Genomic DNA, 6450 nt, shown 5'->3' on the forward strand with positions numbered 1-6450 from the left:
CAGCCCTGGGCTCTTCCCCCCCACCCGCACCTCCTGCCGCCCCAGCCCTGGGCTCTCCCCCAAAGAAGGAATTGGAGGGACTAAATGGATGGTGCACCTCTCTATCTGAAGCCTAGCAAGGGAGGTATGTGGATCCCACTAGAATTTAAAATGAAAAGTAAGGGAGGGGAGGCTCTGGACCTGGGCAGCTTTAGATACAGTACCAGGCACTTAGGAGGATTTCCACTTCTGAGCCATGGAAGCAGAAATTGACTTTTCCTCTCCAGATATAGCTAATATTCAGAAAGGGAATCTAGCACCTCCCTTCCAGATTTGAACACCCTCAAAATTCAGGAGTGCTCAAGCTCAGTTTGGGCAGCTGTTACTTCATTTCCCCCAAATCAAATATACTGATCCACTGTAACTTGCTGTAGAAAAAGTAGAATAAATTGAGCAAGAAATGCTTCCCAGTGGTTATTAGGACTGGAATTGCTATTTTCAACAGCCATTGCTTTTTTTTTTTTTTTTAAGTTTTAGTTTTATTTGTTTAAAAGGAAGACCGTGATAGTGCATTCCCCATAGAAACAAAGAATGGAACAAAAGAATAATAAAGGCACCTCAACTTTTCCTAATTTATGTAGGACAGTCTTATAATATGCATCCAGATATCCTCCAGTCACACAAGCTGAAAATTGTTCCACTTTACTGCAGTTCTGTAACCATATGGGAACCAATCCTGTCTGTGTTCTGTGCACATCCAAAATTCCTGCTGAATGACCCGCCCTGGGAGCGAGTTACCAGTGACCCAGGGCTGGGGCAGCAGGAGGGTGCAGTTGCGGGGGGGGAGGGGGGGAGGGAGGGCCCGGGGCAGCCAAAAAATGTTTTGCTTGGGGCAGCGAAAAACCTAGAGCCGGCCTTGTTCTTTTGACTGTTCCTTTTAAATTTCTGTTTAACTAGCTTCCTCATTTCTGGGTAGTTGCCCTTTCTGAAATTACATTCTACTGTTGTTGGCTTCTTTGGTATTTCCCACCCACCCCTCACATCCTGAGACAAGTATACTAAATTTAATTATAATATGGTCGCTATTAACAAGCAGTTCAGCTATATTCACTTCTTGGACCAAATTCTGTGCTCCACTTAAAGACTAAAACAAGAATTGCCTCTCTCCTTGTGGATTTCAGGACTAGCTGCTCCAAGAAGCAGTTAATTATGATGTCTAGAAACTTTATCTCTGCATCCCATTCTGAGGTGACATGTACCCAGTCAATATGGGGATAGTTGTAATCCGTTAGTATCAAGTTTTCTATTTCTATAGCCCCTTTAATTCCCTAGAGCATTTCACAATCACCATCTTGGTCAGGTGATCGGTAGTATATTCCTACTGCTATATTCTTATTATTTAAGCATGGAATTTCTGCCCATAGAGATTCTGTGGTACTGTTAGATTCATTTATAATTTGTACTTTATTTGACTTTATGCTTTCTTTCATATATAGTGCCACTCTCCCACCAGCACGATCTACTCTGTCATTCCTATATATTTGGTACCCTGGTTTTACTGTGTCCCATTGATTATAATTGTTCCACCAAGTTTCTGTGGTGCCTGTTATATCAATATCCTCATTTAATACTAGGCACTCAAATTAGTATTTAGACTTCTAGCATTTGTATACAAGCACTTATAAAATTTGTCACTTTTTAACTGTCTGCCTTCATGTGATATAATTGAATGGGAGTCTTTCATTTGACTGTTACTTTTCAGTTCCTATATGTACTTTATCAACTTCTATCCTTTCCTCTTTACTAAGACAGAGACTCCCCATTAATAGATCCTTCTTTAAGGGATGTCTCTGTCCAAACCATGTGCTTCTGTTGGATTTCCCCCAGCATGTAGTGGGTGCTAGGCTACCACAAATAACCTTTAATCTTAAGGTTTGAAAGTACTTTACAGGCTGAAATTCAGCAAGTTACACAGTGAATCACTGGCAAAACTGGGAATAGAAACCAGGAGTTCTTACCTCATAAAATCACAAATCTGACTACTAGCCAGCAATCCCACCCACATTCACAAACTTCTTGACCACATTATTTCAGTATGTATCATTACCTAGTTGTTGTGCCTCTTCCCAATTTTCCTCCTCTCATACACAAATTTAGAGGCAAAATGTTAAGGTAAATCACAAAACTACTGACAAGTTTTATAAGATGTAACACGCGTACAGGCACTTTTGAGTCTGAATAGACAAGTTTCAGCTTGTTTCAGTCTTTAATCATTGTACTTTTACTAGGACATGCATTTTGCTCTGATATTCTTCCTCTTGATAACTGGTTTGATTATTTTAGTATTTAGTATGATCAGAAAATCAAATTTGTTAATTGGTGAGAAAGACATTAAAGATGGCAAGTTGTTTAAATTTCCAGTCTCACTTCTTCATTCCCATTTTTCAATGCCACTGCATTACTATTTTTTTTAAATATTCAGGTTCCAAGTACACATGGGCTTTATTATAGAGCTCCTGAACATGATTTTGTTTTTGAACAGAAGATGTTATGGGCTTCACCATTTTGAATGCCAATTAAAAATATCACAAGAACATGGAATTTTGTAAAGACTATAATTGGGAGTTCATTGTAAAATATCTATATGCCTAATACAAACCCTATGCACCCATTGTATTCAGTGGCAAAATGGGAGCAAAGACTGAGCTCTACATCAACGATGATACGCTAAAACAACATTAAGGGCTCAATTGTGGCTTGCAAACTTCACTGTCCTTGCCTGCCACTATACAGGGATGGTTGGGGACCTGCTCAGTCCAGGCAGGGAGAATGGACTTGGTAATATCAAAAAGTGAGAAGAGCTTCAGCTTCCTTAAGCATTAATTCAAATTGCAAGAAGAAAAGGAGAGGGACAAAAGAATACACTACTACTATATTCAATCCATTATAAATGCAGAAATATTACTTGTAATTACTCAAATCATCTCAGCAGAAAAGTTCAACACTTCCCACCCAAATTAAGGTAACAACATCAGCACAATCTCATATTGTGCAAGAAATGTAATAAATATTTAGCTTAAAGTAGTAATTTTAAAAATGCAAGTACCACAAAAATATATGAATATCAAAATTTTCTGAACAAATCAATAGCCTATGGATTGATCAAAAAAAAATTCAAATTTAAAATTTTATTGAAACACGATGTTACAATGTAGTTTATATTAAAAAGGACTTCCTTTATATCTACAGTACTATTAAAATTCAACCTTATGAAAAACCATATGTTGCTGTCGCATTAATATCAAACAGACCCTGTTTTTAATTTATATAGATTAAGTTAAATTCCTTCTACTCCTACTCCCAAAAAATTAAGGCAATATACACGTATAACATTTAAAAACCCACTTAATTTGAACAGTGCTATTATTCCAATGGGAAATGTTAGGACATCAGTATCTCATTAGTTATTTCTAGGGCTGTTAATTAATTGCAGTTAACTTCAAGCAATTAACTCAAAAAAAATGACTTGCGATTCATCACACTTATAACAATAGAATACCAATTTAAATTTATTAAATATTTTGAATGTTTCCCTACATTTTCAATATTGATTTCAATTACAATACAGACTACAAAGTGCACAGTGCTCACTTTATATTATTATTTTTGATTACAAATATATGCACTGTAAAACGATAAACAAAAATGGTATTTTTCAATACATCTCATACAAATACTGAAGTACAATCGCTTTATCGAGAAAGTGTAACTTACACATGCTGATTTTTTTTGGTTACATAACAGCACTCAAAAACAAAACAGTGCAAAACTTTAGAGCCTACAAGTCCACTCAGTCCTACTTCTTATTCTGCCAGTCACTAACAAACAAGTTTGTTTACATTGACGGGAGATACTGCTGCCTACTTCTTATTTACAATGTCACCTGAAAGTGAGAATGGGTGTTCACATGGCACTTTTGTAGCTGGCGTTGCAAGATATTTACATGCCAGATATGCTAAACATTCGTAGCCTCTTCATGCTTCGGCCACTATTCCAGAGAACATGCTTCCATGCTGATGATGCTCATTAAAAAAAAAGTGTCAATTAAATTTGACTGTGCATGCTTTTAGAAGTCTTAAAAGAGCAACACTCCAATGTGGAAACTACAATACCCGCACCACCAAAAAAGAAAATCAATCTTCTGCTGGTGGCATCTGACTCAGATGATGAAAATGAATATGCGTCAGTCTGCACTGCTTTGGATCATTATCAAGCAGAACCCATCATCAGCATGGAAGCATGTGCTCTGGAATGGTGGTTGAAGCATGAAGGGACATATGAATCTTTAGCACATCTGGCACGTAAATATCTTGCAGTGCCATGCAAACGCGTGTTCTCACTTTCAGGTGACATTGTAAACAAGAAGCAGGCAGCATTATCTTCTGCAAATTGTAACCAACCTTGTTTGTCTGAGTGATTGGCTGACTAAGAAGTAGGACTGAATGGACTTGTAGGCTCTAAAGTTTTACATTGTTTTATTTTTGAATGCAGGTTTTTTTGTACATAATTCTACATTTGTAAGTTCAACTTTCATGATAAAGAGATTGCACTACAGTACTTGTATTAGGTGAACTGAAAAATACAATTTGTTTTTTACAGTGCAAATATTTGTAAAAAAATAAATATAAAGTGAGCACCGTACATTTTGTATTCTGAGTTGTAATTGAAATTAATATATTTGAAAATGTAGTAAACATCCAAAAATATTTAAAATAAACGGTATTTTATTGTTGTTAACAGCATGATTAATTGCGAAAAAAAAATTAATTGCTTGGCAGCCCTAGTTATTACATTTTAACTAGACCAATAATGAATTATGACTTAAGGACAAATACTTAAATAACTAGCTCTATCAATCAAACCTCACCTTGTTCCTAAAAATATTCTTCACTGAGAACAGAAAGCCTTCAATTCTAAAAAATATAAAAAGAGCCTAAAGTTGACCATGACCAGTTTACACATCTTTAGAAGTGTTAAAAGCTGTCTCCACTAGTGTTCAAAAATATTAGGTAAAACATGGTAGGTAACAAAAGCTTAAACTTTTTTTTTTTTTTTTTTAAATTCTAGATCTGGTCTGAATCGCTAGAGTAGGCCACACCAGTTTAACTCCCACTTTATTTCAGTGCAGCATGTCTACCTCAGGGGGTTTCACAGAAGTAATAAATGTACTAGTTACACCCGTGTTAATTTTAATAATATAGACAGGGCCCAGGATAGTTTTTTCTGCAACTCCCGGCCCTAAGCCTGGAATGGGGGCAGAAGCGAATCAAGTATGTGAGACCAGATACAAGATTACTCTAGGATGATTCTTCTTCTAACCAAGGTCGTGCCAGAGGATCATGAATCTCAGGTTGCTAAAGGTCAGGTGAAAAATAGGAATTCAGATCCCTTTCCTCACCCCCACCAAAATTCCAAGTAAATTCCACATCTGCATATTGTTCAAATCTATAGTGTGAAATTTGTAAATGTAAAAGTCATAAATAGGATATGAAAAGCATGGACAAACATTACAGACAAAACTTCCTGTTAGCCATAAAACATGACAACTATTATGCTGCTTAGATTTCACAATTTCAGTTTAATGTAGATAGATCAGAGGTCCCCGAACTGTGGGGTGCAGCCCCCCACCGGCAGCAGGGAGGATCATTTGAGGAGATGCAGTGGGGCCCAGGCCAGTCCCCACGGGGGGTGGGAGCGCCCCATTCCCAGTTGTGCTCCAGCCCCGCCCCCAGCTCCGTGCCCGGCTCCACCCAGCCTCAGCCCCCAACTGCAGCCTAGCCGCAGCTCTGCACCTGGCCCTGCTGCCAGCCCCAACCCCAGCCTCAGCCTTGGACCCCTTACCTCTGTCCGCCCCCCACCCTCGGGAGCTAAAAATGGGGTTATGAAGCCTGAAGGAGCTATTTTGAAAACAAAACAAAACCAAAAAGAGCACAGACAAGACTTAATTCCTTAGTCAATAAGATCTAAATGTGTAATGTGCCTATGCTGGGTTTTTTGTTTGGGTTGGTTTGGTTTTTTATTTTGGTTTGGTTGTTTGCACTCATGCTGCCAGAGGAGTGCAAACTCCTAGCATAGATGTACTGCACTGGTGCGAGCCATGAAAAAACTAAGGAACACTTTACGCCTTGGCATTACCTTACATTTGCATTAGTGCAGCTACATTGATGTAGCTGTACTAGCATGGAAAACTAGCACAGGTAAGGCCTTAGTAGGATTATGACCTCACAAGGATCAAGAATTTGACACTTGATTAAATGAGGGAATGCTTTTTATTCAGACTGTTCCTTAGTTTTGTTTGTTTTTGTGTAAATTAAATAGTACACATAGTGAGAAAATAGCTCTTTGTCACTCTTACCCCTTGACTTAAGGGATGAGAAAATTCCCAGTATACATTTCCGATGATCAAGACTT

The sequence above is a fragment of the Terrapene carolina genome, unplaced genomic scaffold, assembly GCF_002925995.2.
Source record: "Terrapene carolina triunguis isolate 2854851 unplaced genomic scaffold, T_m_triunguis-2.0 Scaffold232, whole genome shotgun sequence".
Classification (NCBI taxonomy): Eukaryota; Metazoa; Chordata; order Testudines; family Emydidae; genus Terrapene; species Terrapene triunguis.